We start from the raw sequence: 20,868 nt of genomic DNA, 5'->3' as shown, positions 1-20,868 counted from the left end.
TCAAGGGACTTAATATGCCAGGAAAACATTCCCCACACCATTACACCACTGCCACCAGCCTGTATCGTGACACCAGGCAGGATGGGTCCATGGACTCATGCTGCTTAAGCCTAATCCTGACTCTGCCATCAGCATGACGCAACAGGAACCGGGATTCTTCAAACCAGGCAATGTTTTTCCACACCTCAATTGTTCAGTGTTGGTGATCGTATGCCCATTGGAGCCTCTTCTTGTTTTTAGCTGATAGGAGTGGAACCTGGTGTGGTCGTCTGCTGCAATAGCCCATCCGTGACAAGGACCGACAAGTTGTGCGTTCCAAGATGCAGTTCTGGATCTTCTTATTTTGGCCCCGTTAGCTTGCACGATTCTTGATATTCTCCTTCGACTTCTCTCATCAACGTGCTGTTTTCGCCCACTAGACTGCCACTGACTGGATGATTTTTGTTTGTTGCAACATTCTCGATAAACACTAGACACTGTCGTGTGTGAAAAGCCCAGGAGGCCAGCCGTTTCCAAGATACTGGAACCGACGATCATACCAATCTCAAAGTCGCTTAGGTCACTCGTTTTCCCCAGTCTATAATATTCAATCGAACAGTAACTGAATGCCTCGATGTCTGTCTGCCTGCTTTATATAGCAAGCCATGGCTACGTGACTCACTGTCTGTAGAAGTGAACCATTTTCGTGAAAGGGGTGGTGTACCATATAAACTGCCCACTAAGTGTATATATACAGTATATATACAGTGTGTATATATATATATATTTATACAGTTTACACTGAGTGTACAAAACATAATGGACACCTGCTCTTTCCATGACATAGACTGACCAGGGGAATCCAAGTAAAAGCTATGATCCCTTATTGATGTCACTTGTTAAATCCACTTCAATCAGTGTAGATGAAGGGGAGGAGACCGGTTAAAGAAGGATTTTTAAACCTTGAGACAATTGAGACATGGATTGTGTATGTGTGCCTTTCAGAGGATGAATGGGCATGACAAAAGATTTAAGTGCCTTTGAGTGGGGTATGGTAGTAGATGTCAGGCGCACCGGTTTGAAGCGCTGCTTATTTTTTCAAGCTCATCAGTTTCCCGTGTGTATCAAAAATGAACAGGACATCCAGCCAACTTGACACAACTGTGGGAAGCATTGGAGTCAACAAGGGCCAGCATTCCTGTGGAACTCTTCCGACACCTTGTAGAGTCTGTGCCCTGGCAAATTGAGGCTGTTCTAAGGGCAAAAGGGGCTGTAACACAATATTAAGAAGGTGTACTCAACGCTTTGTACACTAACCCCATAATGACTAAGCAAAAACAGGTTATTAGAATTTTGGGCATTTACATAAGTATTCAGACCCTTTACCCAGTACTTTCTTTTCTGAAGCACCGTTGGCAGTGATTACAGTCTCAAGTCTTCTTGGGTATGACACTACAAGCTTGGCACACCTTTTTTGGGGGAGTTTCTTCAATTCTTCTCTGCAGATCCTCTCAAGCTCTGTCATGTTGGATGTGGAGCCTCGCTAGCCTCTGCTAGCTTGTTAGCCCCGGCCTACTAACTGCTAGCTTGTTTGCACCGGCCTGCTACCTGTCTGAATCGCCGAGTCCCCAGCCAGCCCAACCACTCACTAATATCAATATGCCTCGTCCATTACTGTCCTGGTTAGTGATTACTGTCTTATTTCACTGTAGAGCCTCTAGCCCTGCTCAATATGCCTTAACCAACCATGTTGTTCCACCTCCTTCATATGCGATGACATCACCTGGTTTAATCGTCTCTAGAGACTATATCTCTCTCATCATTACTCAATGCCTAGGTTTACCTCCAATGTACTCACATCCTACCTTACCTTTGTCTGTACACTATGCCTTGAATCTATGCTATCGTGCCCAGAAACCTGCTCCTTTTACTCTCTGTTCCGAACATGCCAGACGGCCAGTTCGTATAGTCTTTAGCCGTACCCTTATCCTATTTCTTCTCTGTTCCTCTGGTGATGTAGAGGTTAATCCAGGTCCTGCAGTGCCTAGCTTCACTCCCACTCCCCAGGTGCTCTCATTTGTTGACTTATGTAACCATAAAAGCCTTGGTTTCATGCATGTTAACATTAGAAGCCTACTCCCTAAGTTTGTTTTACTCACTGCTTTAGCACACTCTGCCAACCCGGATGTCTTAGCCGTGTCTGAATCCTGGCTTAGGAAAACCACCAAAAACCCTGAAATCTCCATCCCTAACTATAACATTTTCTGCCAAGATAGAATTGCCAAAGGGGGCGGTGTTGCAATCTACTGCAAAGATAGCCTGCAGAGTTCTGTATTACTATCCAAGTCTGTACCCAAACAATTCGAGCTTCTACTTCTAAAAATCCACCTTTCCAGAAACAAGTCTCTCACTGTTGCCGTTTGCTATAGACCACCCTCTGACCCCAGCTGCGCCCTCGACACCATATGTGAATTGATTGCACCCCATCTATCTTCTGAGCTCGTGCTACTAGGTGACCTAAACTGGGACATGTTTAACACCCCGGCCATCCTACAATCTAAGCTTGATGCCCTCAATCTCACACAAATTATCAATGAACCTACCAGGTACAACCCAAAATCCATAAACACGGGCACCCTCATAGATATCATCCTAACTAACTCGCCCTCTAAATACACCTCTGCTGTTTTCAATCAAGATCTCAGTGATCACTGCCTCATTGCCTGCATCCGTAATGGGTCTGCGACCAAACGACCATCCCTCATCGCTGTCAAACGCTCCCTAAAACACTTCTGTGAGCAGGCCTTTCTAATCGACCTGGCCGGGGTATCCTGGAATGACATTGACCTCATCCCGTCAGTAGAGGATGCCTGGTTATTCTTTAAAAGTGACTTCCTCACATTCTTAAATAAGCATGCCCCATTAAAAAAATGTAGAACTAGGAATAGATATAGTCCTTGGTTCACTCCAGACCTGTCTGCCCTTGACCAGCACAAAAACATCCTGTGGCGTTTTGCATTAGCATCGAATAGCCCCCGTGATGTGCAACTTTTCAGGGAAGTTAGGAACAAATATACACAGGCAGTTAGGAAAGCTAAGGCTAGCTTTTTCAAACAGAAATGTGCATCCTGTAGTACAAACTCCAAAAAGTTCTGGGACACTGTAAAGTCCATGGAGAATAAGAGCACCTCCTCCCAGCTGCCCACTGCTCAGAGGCTAGGAAACACTGTTACCACCGATAAATCCATTAGAATTGAGAATTTCAATAAGCATTTCTCTACGGCTGGCCATGCTTTCCACCTGGCTGCCACTACCCCGGTCAACTACCCAGCACCCTCCACAGCAACCCGCCAAAGCCCCCACCATTTCTACTTCACCCAAATCCAGATAGCTGATGTTCTGAAAGAGCTGCAAAATCTGCACCCCTACAAATCAGCTGGGATAGACAATCTGGACCCTCTCTTTCTAAAATGATCTGCCGAAATTGTTGCAACCCCTATTACTAGCCTGTTCAACCTCTCTTTCGTATCGTCTGAGATTCCCAAAGATTGGAAAGCTGCCGCGGTCATCCCCCTCTTCAAAGGGGGTGACACTCTAGACCCAAACTGCTACAGACCTATATCTATCCTACCCTGTCTTTCTAAGGTCTTCGAAAGCCAAGTTAACAAACAGATTACCGACCATTTTGAATCTCACCGTACCTTCTCCGCTATGCAATCTGGTTTCAGAGCTGGTCATGGGTGCACCTCAGCCATGCTCAAGGTCCTAAACGACATCATATCCGCCATTGATAAGAGACATTACTGTGCAGCCGTATTCATCGACCGGCCAAGGCTTTCAACTCTGTCAATCACCACATTCTTATCGGCAGACTCGACAGCCTTGGTTTCTCAAATGATTGCCTCACCTGGTTTACCAACTACTTCTCTGATAGAGTTCAGTGTGTCAAATCGGAGGGCCTGTTGTCCGGACCGCTGGCAGTCTCTATGGGGGTGCCACAGGGTTCAATTCTCTGGCCGACTCTCTTCTCTGTATACATCAGCTCTTGCTGCTGGTGAGTCTCTGATCCACCTCTACGCAGACGACACCATTCTGTATAATTCTGGCCCTTCTTTGGCCACTGTGTTAACTAACCTCCAGATGAGCTTCAATGCCATACAACTCTCCTTCCGTGGCATCTAACTGCTCTTAAATGGAAGTAAAACTAAATGCATGCTATTCAATTGATCACTGCCCGCACCTGCCTGCCCGTCCAGCATCACTACTCTGGACGGCTCTGACTTAGAATACGCGGACAACTACAAATACCTAGGTGTCTGGTTAGACTGTAAACTCTCCTTCCAGACTCACATTAAGCATCTCCAATCCAAAATGAAATCTAGAATCAGCTTCCTATATCGCAACAAAGCATCCTTCACTCATGCTGCCAAACATACCCTCGTAAAACTGACCATCCTACCGATCCTCGACTTCGGCGATGTCATCTATAAAATAGCCTCCAACACTCTACTCAACAAATTGGATACAGTCTATCACAGTGCCATCCGTTTTGTCGCCAAAGCCCCATACACTACCCACCACTGCGACCTGTACACTCTCGTTGGTTGGCCCTCGCTTCATACTCGCCGCCAAACCCATTGGCTACAGGTTATCTACAAGTCTCTGCTAGGTAAAGCCCCGCCTTATCTCAGCTCACTGGTCACCATAGCAGCACCCACTCATAGCACTCGCTCCAGCAGGTATATTTCACTGGTCACCCCCAAAGCCAATTCCTCCTTTGGTCGCCTTTCCTTCCAGTTCTCTGCTGCCAATGACTGGAACAAACTGCAAAAATCACTGAAGCTGGATACTCATATCTCCCTCACTAGCTTTAAGCACCAGCTGTCAGAGCAGCTCACATATCACTGCACCTGTACATAGCCCATCTGTAAACAGCCCATCTATCTACCTCATCCCCATACTGTATTTATTTTATTTATCTTGCTCCTTTGCACCCCAGTATCTCTACTTCGCATTCATCTTCTGCACATCTACCATTCCAGTGTTTAATTGCTATATTGTAATTACTTCGCCACCATGGCCTATTTATTGCCTTACTTCCATTATCTTACGTCATTTGCACTCACTGTATATATACTTTTTGTTTTATTTTTTGTACTGTATTATTGACTGTATGTTTTGTTTATTCCATGTGTAACTCTGTGTTGTTGTATGTGTCGAATTGCTATGCTTTATCTTGGCCAGGTTGCAGTTGCAAATGAGAACGTGTTCTCAACTAGCCTACCTGGTTAAATAAAGTTAAATACAAAAATACAAAAATATATATATTTTGATGTCTCTCCAGAGATGTTTGACTGGGTTCAAGTCCGGGCTCTGGCTTGTCCCGAAGCCATTCCTGCTTTGTCTTGGCTGTGTGCTTAGAATCGTTATCCTGTTGGAAGGTGAACCTCCACCCTGGTCTGAGGTCCTGAGCGCTATGGAGCAGGTTTTTGTAAACTATTTCTCTGTACTCTGCTCCGTTCACCTTTCCCTCAATCCTGACTAGTCTCCCAGTCCCTGCCATTGAAAAACATCCACACAGCATGACGCTGCCACCACCATGTTTCACCGTAGGTATGGTACCAGGTTTCCTCCGGACATGACCCTTGGCATTCAGGCCAAAACGTTGAATCTTGGTTTCATCAGACCTGAGAATCTTGTTTCTCATGGTCTGAGAGTCCTTTGGCTTCCGTCTGGCCACTATACCATAAAGGCCTGATTGGTGGAGTGCTGCAGAGATGGTTGTCCTTCTGGATGGTTCTCCCATCTCCACAGAGGAACTCTGGAGCTCTGTCAGAGTGACCATCAGGTTCTTGGTCACCTCACTGATCAAGGCCCTTCTCCCCGGATTGCTCAGTTTGGATGGGGGCCAGCTCTAGGAAGAGTCTTGGTGGCTGCAAACTTCCTCCATTTAAGAATGATGGAGGGGGACCTTCAATGCTGCAGACATTTTTTGGTACCCTTCCCCAAATCTGTGCCTCGACACAATCCTGTTTCTGAGCTCTACGGACAATTCCTTCGACCGCATGGTTTGATTTTTGCTGTGGGACCTTATATAGACAGGTGTGTGCCTTTCCAAATCATGTCTAATCAATTGACTTTACCACAGGTGGACTCCAATCAAGTTGTAGAAACAAGGATGTTCAATGGAAACACCTGAGCTCATTTACATAAGTATTCAGATCCTTTGCTACGACACTCGAAATGAGCTCAGGATGCACCTGAGCTCATTTCGAGTGTCGTAGCAAAGGATCTGAATACTTATGTAAATAAGGTATCTGTTTTTTATTTTCAATACATTTTCAAAAGTTCTAAAAAACTGTTTTCGCTTTGATATTATGGGGCATTGTGGGCCTGTGGAACACTAAAATTGTCACGATCGCCGAAAGGAGCGGACCAAGGCGCAGCGTGCGTATAGTTCCACATATTTTATTTCAAAGTAAACCTTAACAAAAGCAACAAAAAATCAACGAACGTCCAGTACAGAGCGCACTAAGGCACTAACTGAAAACAATATCCCACAACACAGGTGGGAACAATAGGCAACTTAAGTATGATCCCCAATTAGAGACAACGATGATCAGCTGCCTCTAATTGAGAACCATACAAATACCAACATAGAAATAGAAACACTAGAAACCCCCCTAGTCATGCTCTGACCTATACACCATAGAGAACCCAGAGGGCTCTCTATTGTTAGGGCGTGACAAAAATATATATGTCCTTTAAATAGCTACGGCAATATTCTGGTACTAGTTGATGGGACACTGACTAACATTACTGGACTAAAAGTGACATAACTTTGAAGAAGACCTGAATCAGCGGCAGATCTTCCACCAAAAAAGTACCCATTCCAAAAGCCTATTCACCACTTATCCCAACTCTCTTTATCTGTCTGGATCTCTCTGTTCTCTTTCTCTCTCTGTTTCTCTGGTCAAGGCAAACTTTTGGGGATTTACAGTTCCCTCAGGCCAAATCTCATCTAACCTCAGACACTTCAGCTGGTGCTGTTGTTCATGTCTGGTATTCACAAAAGAAGACAGAGACCTTGGTTGTGGTGAGCAGTGGTCTGATACACAGCTATCTTTGGGGCGTGAATAGCAGGAGAATAGAAAGCCTTGAGAGGCAGGGATTTGGACAGTGTGCCTTGTTTGTGCCGACCCAAGAGATTCAGTTGAAATGAGATTGAGAAATATATGATGGAAATTATGGAAATATATATTTTTCTCTCTCTCTTCCTCCTCCTTCTATGCCTCTTCCTCCCTCCCTCTCTCTCCCTCCCTCCCTACCTCTGTCTCGCTCCCTCCCCCCTACCTCCGTCTCTCTTCCTCTCCTCCCTCCCTCGCTCCCTCCCACTCTCTCTCTCTCTCTCTCTCTCTCTGTCTATTCCTCCCTCTGCATCTTCCTCCCTCTCTCTCTCACTCCCCCTCTCTGCCTCTTCCCCCCTCTCTCCCTCCGTCCCTCCCTCCCTCCATCCATCCATCCATCTTTCCTCCTCCTCCTGCATCTTCTTCCCTCTCTCTCTCCCTCCCCGCTTGCTCGTTCGCTCCCTCGCCTCACTTTCGCCCTCACTCCCCCTCTCTGCTTCTTCCCCCTCTCTCCCTCCCTCCCCCTTAACTCCCTCTCTATCTGTCTCTTCCTCCCTCTCTGCCTCTTCCTCCTCTCTCCCTCACTGCCTCCCTCAATCTCTCCACCCCCCACTCTCTCTCTCTTCCTCTCCCCACTCACTCGCTCCCTCCCCCTCACACTCTCTCTTATAGGGTGGATAATTGAAATTTATGGGTGGACAGACTAGAGGGGTTGAGGTGGTGTGAAGCTAGCCTTGGGATTTGTTGCATTCTTCTAATGAGTTTTTTTTTCGGTTATATGATTCAGTAAGCCGTTCAACCTGATAGTGTAATGGAATTCTCCACACCCTTGGCTTGCAATGGGTCTCCATAAAAACATTGTTGTAAAAAAATGTAGTGAATTGATTTCATCTGAATTGAACTGTGGATAACTTATGTTAGCAATAAAGCATCTGCCACAGAAATTGTTGGGGTAGCTGCACCCATGGCCAGGTACAAGGTTAGAGTATAGCATAAAATATGAGAACACAAAGCATCCATGTTGAAAGCTGATACATTGTCTGTTATTTGCTCTCTCCATCAACAGTCCTTGATCTTTCTATACAGGTATGTCTTGCTATAAGCTACAGTAGCTATAAACTTGATACGTATTTATCATGTAAAGCATATGGAAGCATATGGCAACTGCCCATGTGGCAGGCTCTACGCCAGGCCACAGAGTATGACGTGGCCTCTGTGGCCTGGGGTGGGTGGACAGTCAGTGCACTGTAAGGTAAATAGAGCCATAGTGATTAATCTACAGCAGTAGACCTATGAAGACACTGAAAATACCTGAGGGAGCTACAAGAAACAGCACAAACACAATCTGTAGGTTGTCGAAGGGTAAGAGACAGCTGCGTCATAGGGTGAACATAGAATGAACTACATGTCTATCAAATTTCACCTTATACTCTCCTGATTCTCCTGATACTTTCTCCTGATATATAATGCAGAAGGGATGCAGAACCAACTTTTCCCTGACCTTTTTTTTCATCAGACTAAAGATCCCGAAGCTTCTGCGCATGTGTGGATCACGTTCTGCACATGCATTTATTCTCTAATTTACGCAATCTCTGCTCTACTTGTGGAGAACAGACTACTCTAGCTAATGGGGCTTGTTTAAAAGTTAGATCAAAGCTGAATCAATGTCTGCAAGATCACATAATGATAGTATTCTAAATAACAGAACCGAATATAATAGCATGTATAGCGTTACTGTAAGACAGAAACGACATCGCATTTTTATCTCATGTGGCCAAAACTCAACAGCCACCACTTGGCAAAATATGTAGGTATGTTAGCCCACAGTTTGTAAACACCATCTGCTCTAAAATTCACTCACTGTACATCATTCAGAACAACACTGTAAGCTACGTCGAAACAACACTGTTACGCTCGTTGTTTGAATGTATTGAGGACAATACAGTGCCACTGACACGGCCCGCTACCAAAACCTGCGGGCTCTCCTTCACTGTAGCCAACGTGAGTAAAACATTTAAATGTGTTAACCCTCGCAAGGCTGCAGGCCCAGACGGCATCCCCGGCCGCGTCCTCAGAGCATGCGCAGACCAGTTGGCTGGTGTGTTTACGGACATATTCAATCAATCCTTATCCCAGTCTGCTGTCCCCACATGCTTCAAGAGGGCCACCATTGTTCCTGTTCCCAAAAAAGCTAAGGTAAATGAGCTAAATGACTACCGCCCTGTAGCACTCACTTCCGTCATCATGAAGTGCTTTGAGAGACTAGTCAAGGACCATATAACCTCCACCCTACCTGACACCCTAGACCCACTCCAATTTGCTTACTGCCACAATAGGTCCACAGACGACGCAATCACCATCACACTGCACACTGGCCTAACCCATCTGGACAAGAGGAATACCTATGTAAGAATGCTGTTCATCGATTACAGCTCAGCATTTAACACCATAGTACCCTCCAAACTCGTCATTAAGCTCGAGACCCTGGGTCTCGACCCCGCCCTGTGCAACTGGGTCCTGGACTTCCTGACGGGCCGCCCCCAGGTGGTGAGGGTAGGTAACAACATCTCCACCCCGCTGATCCTCAACACTGGGTCCCCACAAGGGTGCGTTCTCAGCCCTCTACTGTACTCCCTGTTCACCCATGACTGCGTGGCCATGCACGCCTCCAACTCAATCATCAAGTTTGCAGACGACACTACAGTGGTAGGCTTGATTACCAACAACAACGAGACAGCCTACAGGGAGGAGGTGAGGGCCCTCGGAGTGTGGTGTCAGGAAAATAACCTCACACTCAATGTCAACAAAACAAAGGAGATGATTGTGGACTTCAGGAAACAGCAGAGGGAGCAGCCCCCTATCTACATTGACGGGACAGTAGTGGAGAGGGTGGAGAGTTTTAAGTTCCTCGGCGTACACATCACGGACAAACTAAAATGGTCCACCCACACAGACAGCATGGTGAAGAAGGCACAGCAGCGCCTCTTCAACCTCGGGAGGCTTTAGAAATTCGGCTTGTCACCAAAAACACTCACAAACTTTTACAGCACAATCGAGAGCATCCTGTCAGGCTGTATCACCGCCATGTACGGCAGCTGCTCCGCCCATAACCGGAAGGCTCTCCAGAGGGTAGTGAGGTCTGCACAACGCATCACCGGGTGCAAACTACCTGCCCTCCAGGACACCTACACCACCAGATGTCACAGGAAGGTCAAAAATATCATCAAGGACAACAACCACCCGAGCCACTACCTGTTCACCCCGCTATCATCCAGAAGGCGAGGTCAGTACAGGTGCATCAAAGCGGGGACCAAGAGACTGAAAAACAGCTTCTATCTCAAGGCCATCAGACTGTTAAACAGCCATCACTAACATTGAGTGGCTGCTGCCAACATACTGACTCAACCCACTTTAATAATGGTAAAATTGATGTAATCAATTTATCACTAGCCACTTTATATTATATAATGTTTACTTACCCTACATTACTCATCTCTTATGTATATACTGTACGCTATACCATCTACTGCATCTTGCCGTCTGATGTAATTAAATGTATCACTAGCCACTTTAAACAATGCCACTTTATATAATGTTTTCATACCCTACATTGCTCATCTCATATGTATATACTGTACGCTATACCATCTACTGCATCTTGCCATCTTGATGTAATGTATCACTAGCCACTTTAAACAATGTCACTTCATATAATGTTTTCATACCCTGCATTGCTCATCTCATATGTATATACTGTACTCTATTCCATCTACTGCATCTTGCCTATGCCGTTCGGCCATCACTCATTTATATATTTTTATGTACATATTCGTATTCATTCCTTTACACTTGTGTGTATAAGGTAGTTGTTGTGAAATTGTTAGATTATATTACTTGTTAGATATTACTGCATGGTCAGAACTAGAAGCACAAGCATTTCGCTACACTTGCATTAACACCTGCTAACCATGTGTATGTGACAAATACATTTGATTTGATTTGAATGAGGAGACCAAGGTGCAGAGTGGTAGGCGTACATCATTAACTTTAATAATGAACACCAACAAAACAAGAACATGCAAAACTGAACGTAACATTCTGCAGGGCTAGAGAGCACAATGCAAAAACAAGATCCCAGAATCTCAGGTGTGAAAAAGGGCTGCCTAAGTATGATCCCCAATCAGCGACAACGATAAACAGCTGCCTCTGATTGTGAACCATACTAGGCCAATAAAGAAATATAAACATAGATTTGCCCACCCAAGTTACACCCTGACCTAACCAAATAGAGAATAAAACCGACTCTCTAAGGTCAGGGCGTGACAAACACTGTATAACTCAAGAGGCTCTAATTCAATGTCCCCATGAAACTGAACAGGATCAAACGGTTGGTTTCACCAGTAAAACTTGAAAAATGAATTCACGATTATCAGTGGGAAATGTGAAGAGAAGGAGACCACAAAAAGGTTTGTGTAAAGTAGAGGTAAAGAAACACATGCGCAGAATGTGATCCGCACACGCGCAGAAGCTTTTGGACCTTTAGTCAGGGAAAAGAATGTTTGAGAAAAGTTGGATCTGCAGGCACCGCCATATATAATGAGCTCCCGAGTGGTGCAGCGGTCTAAGGCACAGCATCTCAGTGTGAGAGGTGTCACTACAGTCCCTGGTTCAAATCCAGAATCAAAAGTAAGATGGTGCCAATAGAGATGGCAGCTTAGCTTCTAGTCCTTAGGAAACTGTGCAGTGTTTAGTTTTTTTATGTATTATTTCTTACATTCTTAGCCCAGAAAACCTGAAGTGTTATTACATACAGCCGGGAAGAACTATTGGATATCAGGGAGATGTCAACTTACCAGCACAACCAGCACTCTGGCCAGGAATACAACTTTCCCAAAGCGGATCCTTTGTCTGCACCTCCCAGGGCATTCGAACTGATTCCAGAGGCCGACCCAAAACAACGCCGCCGCAGGAGAGGGTGCCAGAGCGATCTTCTAGTGAGACTTCGGATCTGCGCACACCACCCACCACTTCCAGGTATATTACTCGCTAATGTCCCATCCCTAGTTAACAAAATCTACGAAATCAGGGCAAGAGTTGCTTTCCAAAGAGATATTTCACTGGTCACCCCCAAAGCCAATTCTTCCTTTGGTCGCCTTTCCTTCCAGTTCTCTGCTGCCAATGACTGGAACGAACTACAAAGATCACTGAAGCTGGAGACTCATATCTCCCTCACTAGCTTTAAGCACCAGCTGTCAGAGCAGCTCACATATCACTGCACCTGTACATAGCCCATCTGTAAATAGCCCATCCAACTACCTCATCCCCATACTGTATTTATTTATTTATCTTGCTCCTTTGCACCCCAGTATACCTACTGGCACATTCATCTTCTGCACATCTACCATTCCAGTGTTTAATTGCTATATTGTAATTACTTCACCACCATGGCCTATTTATTGCCTTACCTCCCTTATCCTACCTCATTTGCACATGCTGTATAGACTTTTTCTACTGTATTATTGACTGTATGTCTGTTTATTCCATGTGTAACTCTGTGTTGTTGTACGTGTCGAACTGCTTTGCTTTATCTTGGCCAGGTCGCAGCTGCAAATGAGAACTTGTTCTCAACTAGCCTACCTGGTTAAATAAAGGTTCAATAAAAAATAAACAATAATAAAGCTAAAGGCACTTACATTATGGATGTGACCGACTGGTTTTCCCGCATGTTATAAGACTGTTAGCTTGCTCATGGACCTAACGCAAGGTCTCAGTCAAGGTTAGATAAGCTACACCCAGAAGACAATTTCACTGTCAAAATCCCCTGTAGAAATTAGAATCCCCTCCAGTGATATAATTAATTTGCTGCCACAGACTGGCTTGCTTTATCACATCTAAGAGACATTCTCTGTATTTTAATTAAAACTGGATCCTGTGGGTTTGCGGAATCAAAAGAGGAAAAACAAAACGTCCAGACTAACCTCGGCCAACTTAACCTTTGATCTTGGGGGACTTGCAGCCTCTATGGCCAACAATAAAGTGAACTTTTAACATTCATTGGCAGTCCAAATACAATTGCCTTTTAGGGAGACTGTAGCCTTGTACGGTCTTGGAACCTTGCCCAAATCCTCTAGGTGACTTTTATTGTCTCAGAGCGTTTAAAGGCACAAACAGGAATATCTCCTTCTGTTCAATGATCATTTTATTTATGATACATAACCGTTGATTCTTGAAGAGGATACATTATAGAAATGCAAGTGGGGGCATCAGTCATCCTCTAGGTGACTTTAAAAGCTTTTTCTTACCCTGAAATGAAATTGGCTCACCCTCTCATACCCAAATACGCCATTGTTTCAAGGAGAGTATCAGTGTGCTCTAATGTGATTAGCGGCAAAGCATAACTGTATTAGCTCCCTCAACATATCTGCACTGTGTGTCAGTGATTATTTTAAGAACATGACAGGTGTGAAGGGAGAGGGGAATTGTTAACACATGCTCTGAGCTTTTCAACCACTTCAGCGGACAAATGTTGACATCGTTTTATGGTTGTGAACTATTTTATCTGACTGTAGAGATGTCAGGTAAATTATGTATGTTGTTTCCTGACTTCATCAAGACATCAGGGAAATATGTAATGTTTTAGTTGTTATTTGCATGGTGAGATTACATACACTACATTCACAGTGAGCACTGAATGTGTCAAACTCCTGCCTTTATCTGTAAGACTATGTGCTAGCAAGACAACCCTCAATCTATCAAATCAAATCAAATGTTATTAATCACATGCTTGGTAAACAACAGGTTTGGACTAACAGTGAAATGCTTACTTATGGGCCCTTCCCAAAAATGCAGCGAGAAAGAAAATAGAGAACTAATAGAAAAGTAAAACACGTAATATGGTCAAACGCCCAACCCCAACCCGAGCACGCCGTTCTGCCACCTCTGGTCTTTTGGCCGTCCCACCCCTACGGGAGGGTAGCTCCCGCTCAGCCCCATCCAAGCTCTTCTCTGTCCTGGCACCCCAATGGTGGAACCAGCTTCCCCCTGAAGCTAGGACGGCAGAGTCCCTGCCCATCTTCCCGAAAGCACCTGAAACCCTACCTCTTCAAAGAATATCTAAATGAATCCCCCCTCCCCTCGACCACCCCCCATTATTATTTTTTTAAATAACTTTCCTGAACCAGCACTTGACTCCCCTGTCCCCTTTCTAGCTCAGACTTTGCTGATAACTACTTTATTGAGGAAATGTGTACTTACCATGCCTGTGATATGTGGTTGTCCCACCTAGCTATCTTAAGATGAATGCACTAACTGTAAGTCACTCTGGATAAGAGCGTCTGCTAAATTACTCAAATGTAAAAGTAACGTTTTTATAATAAAAGTAATAATAAATACACATTGAGTAACTTGGCAATACTGTATACATGGGGTACCAGTATCCAGTCGAAGTGAAGTGCAGGGGAACAAGGTAATTGAGGTAGATACAGTGCCTTGCAAAAGTATTCATCCCCCTTTGCATTTTTCCTATTTTGTTGCATTACAACTGGTAATTTAAATAGATTTTTATTGGGATTTCGTGTAATGGACATACACAAAATAGTCCAAATTGGTGAAGTGAAATGAAAAAAATTACTTGTTTCAACAAAAAAATATATATTTAAACGGAAAAGTGGTGCGTGCATATGTATTCACCCCCTTTGCTCTGACGCCCCTAAATAAGATCTGGTGCAACCAATTACCTTCAGAAGTCACATAATTAGTTAAATAAAGTCCACCTGCATGCAATATAAGTGTCACATGATCTCAGTATATGTCACGCCCTGACCTGAGAGAGCCTTTTTATGTCTCTATTTAGGTTTGGTCAGGGTGTGATTTGGGTGGGCATTCTATGTTCTTTTTTCTTTGTTTTTGTATTTCTTTGTTTTGGCCTGGTATGGCTCTCAATCAGGGACAGCTGTACATCGTTGTCGTTGATTGGGAGTCATACTTAGGCAGCCTGATTTCCTTTGGGGTTTTGTGGGTAGTTGTTTTCTGTCTTGTGTGTGTTCACCTGGCAGAACTGTTGGCTTTCGTTTTCTTGTTTGTTTTAAAGTGTTTCATTAAATATAATTATGACCACTTACCACGCTGCATCTTGGTCCCCTCTTCCAGATGATCGTTACAGTATATACAGTATATAAGTTGAGGAGAAGTACAGATCAGGGTTGGGTTATAAAAAATATCCGAAACTTTGAACATCCCACGGAGCACCATTAAATCCATTATTAAAAAATGGAAAGAATATGGCACCACAACAAACCTGCCAAGAGAGGGCAGCCCACCAAAACTCATGGACCAGGCAAGGAGGGCATTAATCAGAGAGGCAACAAAGAGACCAAAGATAACCCTGAAAGAGCTGCAAAGCTCCACAGCGGAGATTGGAATATCTGTCCATAGGACCACTTTAAGCCATACACTCCACAGAGCTGGGCTTTATGGAAGAGTGGCCATAAAAAAATAAAAAAATAAGCAAACACATTTGGTGTTTGTCAAAAGGCATGTGGGAGACTCCCCAAACATATGGAAGAAGGTACTCTGGTCAGATGAGACTAAAATTGACCTTTTTGGCCATCAAGGAAAACGTTATGTCTGGCGCAAATGCAACACCTCTCATCACTCCGAGAACACCATCCCCACAGTGACGCATGGTGGTGGCAGTTTTTAATCGGCAGGGACTGGAAAACTGGTCAGAATTGAAGTAATAATGGATGGCGCTAAATACAGGGAAATTCTGTTCCAGTCTTTCAGAGATGGAGGTTCACCTTCCAGCAGGAGGACAATGACCCTAAGCATACTGCTGAAGCAACAATCAAGTGGTTTAAGGGGAAACATTTAAATTTCTTATGATGGCCTAGTCAAAACTCAGACCTCAATCCAATTGAGAATCTGTGGTATGACTTAAAGATTGCTGTACACTAGCGGAACCCATCCAACTTGAAGGAGCCGGAGCAGTTTTGCCTTGAAGAATGGGCAAAAATCCCAGTGGCTAGATGTGCCAAGCTTATGAAGACATACCCCAAGAGACTTGCAGCTGTAATTGCTGCAAAATGTGGCTCTACAAAGTATTGACTTTGGGGGGGGTGAATAGTTATGCAAGTTTTCTGTTTTTTGTCTTATTTCTTGTTTGTTTCACAATAGAAAATATGTTGCATCTTCAAAGTTGTAGGCATGTTGTGTAAATCAAATGATACAAACCCCCCAAGATCTATTTTAATTCCAGGTTGTAAGGCAACAAAATAGGAAAAATGCCAAGGGGGGTGTATACTTTCGCAAGCCACTGTATGTACATATAACTGGAGAAAAAAATGACAGATAATAAACAGTAGCAGCAGCATATGTGATGAGTCAAAAAAGGGTCTATATTTTGGCACTAACAGAATCTATCTACAGAATCTGAGAATTGCAATAAAGCAGAAAGATTCACTGTATAAATATAGTTCTACCCCAGGTTGTATTCTTTATCCTTCAGCTCAGCTGCCTGTGGTATGGATATGAATTCCATTCCAATAATGATTGACAGCATGGCTTGGCTACCTGCATTACTTTATTCCTTGACAGACAGTCACTGCACTGCAGTGATCAAACTTTCTGAAATAGACGGGTTAGCTGACAACATCACAAAAACGATGAGCACGCTTCAATGGTGCAGAAGTCCATGTGTTGTTGTGATTCTGGATGGCCAGATAGCTAGCAACAATGACAAAAATCTGCCATGTGGGGAATCGTAGGTGGCTAGTTACAGATAGTTTTATCTTGTCCTTGTTACCATGTCTTGTTTTGAGGTGTTTTGACTTATGTCACATCTATGCTAATATGTTTAAAATTCACTAACTACAGTAGCTAACCAACAACTGTAACAATGTATTTGAGAGACAAGTGTTCATTGTACAAATGTATTTCTGTTTTCAATAAACATTGGAGATTAAATACAGTTTACATGTTGTCTGTTTTGCCCCATAGTTGAGCACGTGTCGGTTTTGTCGCCTGGCACCTACTACTATACCCCGTTCAAAGGCACTTAAATCTTTTGTCTTGCCCATTAACCCTCTGAATGGCACACATACACAATCCATGTCTCAATTGTCTCAAGGCTTAAAAACCCTTCTTTAACATGTCTCCTCCCCTGCATCTACACTGATTTAAGTGGATTTAACAAGTGACATCAATAAGGGATCATAGCTTTCACCTACATTTACCTGGTCAGTCTATGTCATGGAAAGAACACTCAGTGTATTTGTACACTCAGTGTATTTACATAATTGTGTCACCCATTAATATTCCAACCCTATCAATATCCTGTTATTTGCCATAGATTTGAATAAGGCCATTATGATTGTCGTCATTTCTCTTTTCCACGCTGTTTCCCTTCACCATAAATCTCTACAGAGAAGAAGATGGAACTACACAGTATAAGGGTATCTGTGGAAGAGGGTGAGATAGTTAAGTTTAGGCTTATATAGTAGGCTGCTGTATCTCTGGTATCTTCCATTCACTCACTCATGGTGCACCATTCAATTTCAGACCACCACAGATAGATTGCTATTGACTTTAAAGAAAGATTCACCCATTTTAAATGTTATATCGTATTTGTTCATCTCGGAGCGATGTTCTATTGATTCCCGGGGTCCTTTAATATTTTCATGTATATCTGAGCTATTCACCGTTCAAGCAGGCAGAAATATTGCCATATGACACGTTTTGTGTCATATCAGAGATGCACCAATACAATATAACATTCAAAATGGGTGAATCTTTCCTTTAAGTCCTCAGCAGTCTTACTTTCTCATGGAAGATGCATGTGGATTTATGCAGCTTTAAGATGCATGTAGGCTGCAGCTTTAATAAAAATGGGGATCAATACCTGGTTTCGCTTTACAATTCCAATAACGCAAAAATCTTTATTATTTTTAGATTACAGTATAGGAACCCTTTCAGCAGTCAGCACACTTAAAGCTTTTGGTTGTTTGTGCTATATTGGTTCAAATAATGTAGGTGTACGTTCCCTGACAGAACCTGTATGTAACTTATTATTTATTGGAATAGGAAGAATGCATCATTCCAATCCATGTACTGTAATTCTAATGAATGACTTCAATTGCAAGTGATGAACTAATTGGGGTTTAAAGACAGCCCTCTATCTCCCATGGCTATTGAATACTTGGGCTCCCGAGTGGTGCAGCAGTCTATGGCACTGCATCTCAGTGCAAGAGGCATCACTACAGTCCCTGGTTCAAATCCAGGCTGTATCACATCTGACCATGATTGGGAGTCCCATAGGGCATTGGGTCCTATAAGGAAATATCCATCCAACAACTTTGATAGTGTCCACCTGTACTAGTATCATCTATTAAAGGTATGAGATTGAATCATACTTTAAATTAATTATATGGGTGCCTGTAAGGGAGAGTGGGGTGAGTTGAGTCACCCTTGTTTCTAGGAAACCGTACACAAAATGTATAATTTGTTCAAATATTTAGGAAGAGGTCATCATTTCATGGAGTCTGTGAAGGAATAAACCACATGGAAAAAGTGGAAAGCATGTTAGATACAAAAAAAACAAATGTATGTGCTAGAGGTTTGCTTGTGTCTAAACCAAAGTAAATAATAAAAAAAATGTTCTATACTGTAAATCGGTTGGGATCTCTATAAGCTTCAATATGAGCTAAAATTGTCAAAATGTTTGCCTTAGGGTTAGTTGAGTCAATGTTTGAGCTATGACAAGTTGAGCAAAGTGAAGTGTTTTCTTCCCAGGCATAATGCAAGGCATTATCGCTAGGATATGAGGTAACAACACGACCTGGCCGATGTTAAAAGTGTTTTTAAAAAGTACAAAGTTTGTGAGGTGTTAAGCCTGTGTTAAGATTTTGCCTAAAATTATTAAAAGACAAAAAAAGCGATTGTGATTGGATTGAATTTGAGAAATAAAGATATAAAAATAAATAAAGAGAGTTGCACACGATACAGTATATATAAACTCGCAGTAAATGCATCACTGTGCCTTCTTCATGCTTTTTATTAGGGAAATAAAGATATCCTGTTGGGGCAAGGGGGCAGTATTTGCACGGCCGGATAAAAAACGTACCCGATTTAAACTGGTTACTACTCATGCCCAGAAATGAGAATATGCATATAATTACTAGATTTGGATAGGAAACACTCTGAAGTTTCTAAAACTGTTTGAATGGTGTCTGTGAGTATAACAGAACTCATATGGCAGGCCAAAACCTGAGAAGATTCCATACAGGAAGTGCCCTGTCTGACAATTTGTTCTCCTTCTGTGGCATCTCTATCGAAAATACAGCATCTCTGCTGTAACGTTACATTTTCTAAGGCTTCCATTGGCTCTCAGAAGGCGCCAGAAAGTGGAATGGGGTGTCTGCAGTCTCTGGGCTAAGTACAGCTGCTCTGTTTGTTACTGGTCAGGCTGAGGACAGTGACACTGGAGATGTGCATTCATGAGAATTCTCCATGTTTTTCTTTCAGCCTTTGAATGAATACAACGTCGCCCGGTTGGAATATTATCGCTATTTTACGAGAAAAATCGCATAAAAATTGATTTTAAACAGCGTTTGACATGCTTCGAGGTACGGTAATGGAATATTTTGAAATGTTTTGTCACGAAATGCGCTCGCGCGTCACCCTTCGGATAGTTACCTGAACGCATGAACAAAACGGCGGTATTTGGATATAACTATGGATTATTTGGAACCAAAACAACATTTGTTGTTGAAGTAGAAGTCCTGGTAGTGCATTCTGATGAAGAACAGCAAAGGTAATCCAATTTTTCTTATAGTAAATCTGAGTTTGGTGAGGGCCAAACTTGGTGGGTGTCAAATTAGCTAGCCGTGATGGCCGAGCTATCTACTCAGAATATTGCAAAATATGCTTTCGCCGAAAAGCTATTTTAAAATCTGACACCGCGATTGCATAAAGGAGTTCTGTATCTATAATTCTTAAAATAAGTGTTATGTATTTTGTGAACGTTAATCGTGAGTAATTTAGTAAATTCACCGGAAGTATGCTAGTTCTGAACATCACATGCTAATGTAAAAAGCTGGGTTTTGATATAAATATGAACTTGATTGAACAAAACATGCATGTATTGTATAACATAATGTCCTAGGAGTGTCATCTGATGAAGATCATCAAAGGTTAGTGCTGCATTTAGCTGTGGTTTTGGTTTTTGTGACATATATGCTTGCTTTGAAAATGGCTGTGTGATTATTTTTGGCAGGGTACTCTCCTGACATAATCTAATGTTTTGCTTTCGTTGTAAAGCCTTTTTGAAATCGGACAATGTGGTTAGATTAACGAGAGTCTTGTCTTTAAAATGATGTAAAATAGTCATATGTTTGAGAAATTTAAGTTATAGCATTTATGAGGTATTTGTATTTCACGCCACACGATTCCACTGGCTGTTGCCAGGAGGATATATATGGTTTTAAAAGGGTAGTGGTAATATTTAATTTAGTACAGGCGGCTGAACATACCCTGTCCAGCGGCTCAATTTACGCCTTACCTGTTGCCCCAAGAGACCACTTTTTTGGGGGACAATATGTGTTTTCAAAACTGTAATGTTTACATGAATTCTGATTATTTCCAGTAATACACAACATCCTGGAATATATGTAGACATCTTTGTTAGAAAGAATACTACATTTTCCTTGACCGAGTTATGCTGAACGTAAAAAATGGCTCAATTTACCCGACTCTCCCCTACTTCCCA

The sequence above is a fragment of the Salmo salar genome, chromosome 14 (genome assembly GCF_965601325.2).
Source record: "Salmo salar chromosome 14, fSalSal1, whole genome shotgun sequence".
NCBI lineage: Eukaryota > Metazoa > Chordata > Actinopteri > Salmoniformes > Salmonidae > Salmo > Salmo salar.
This window is presented reverse-complemented; position numbering follows the sequence as displayed.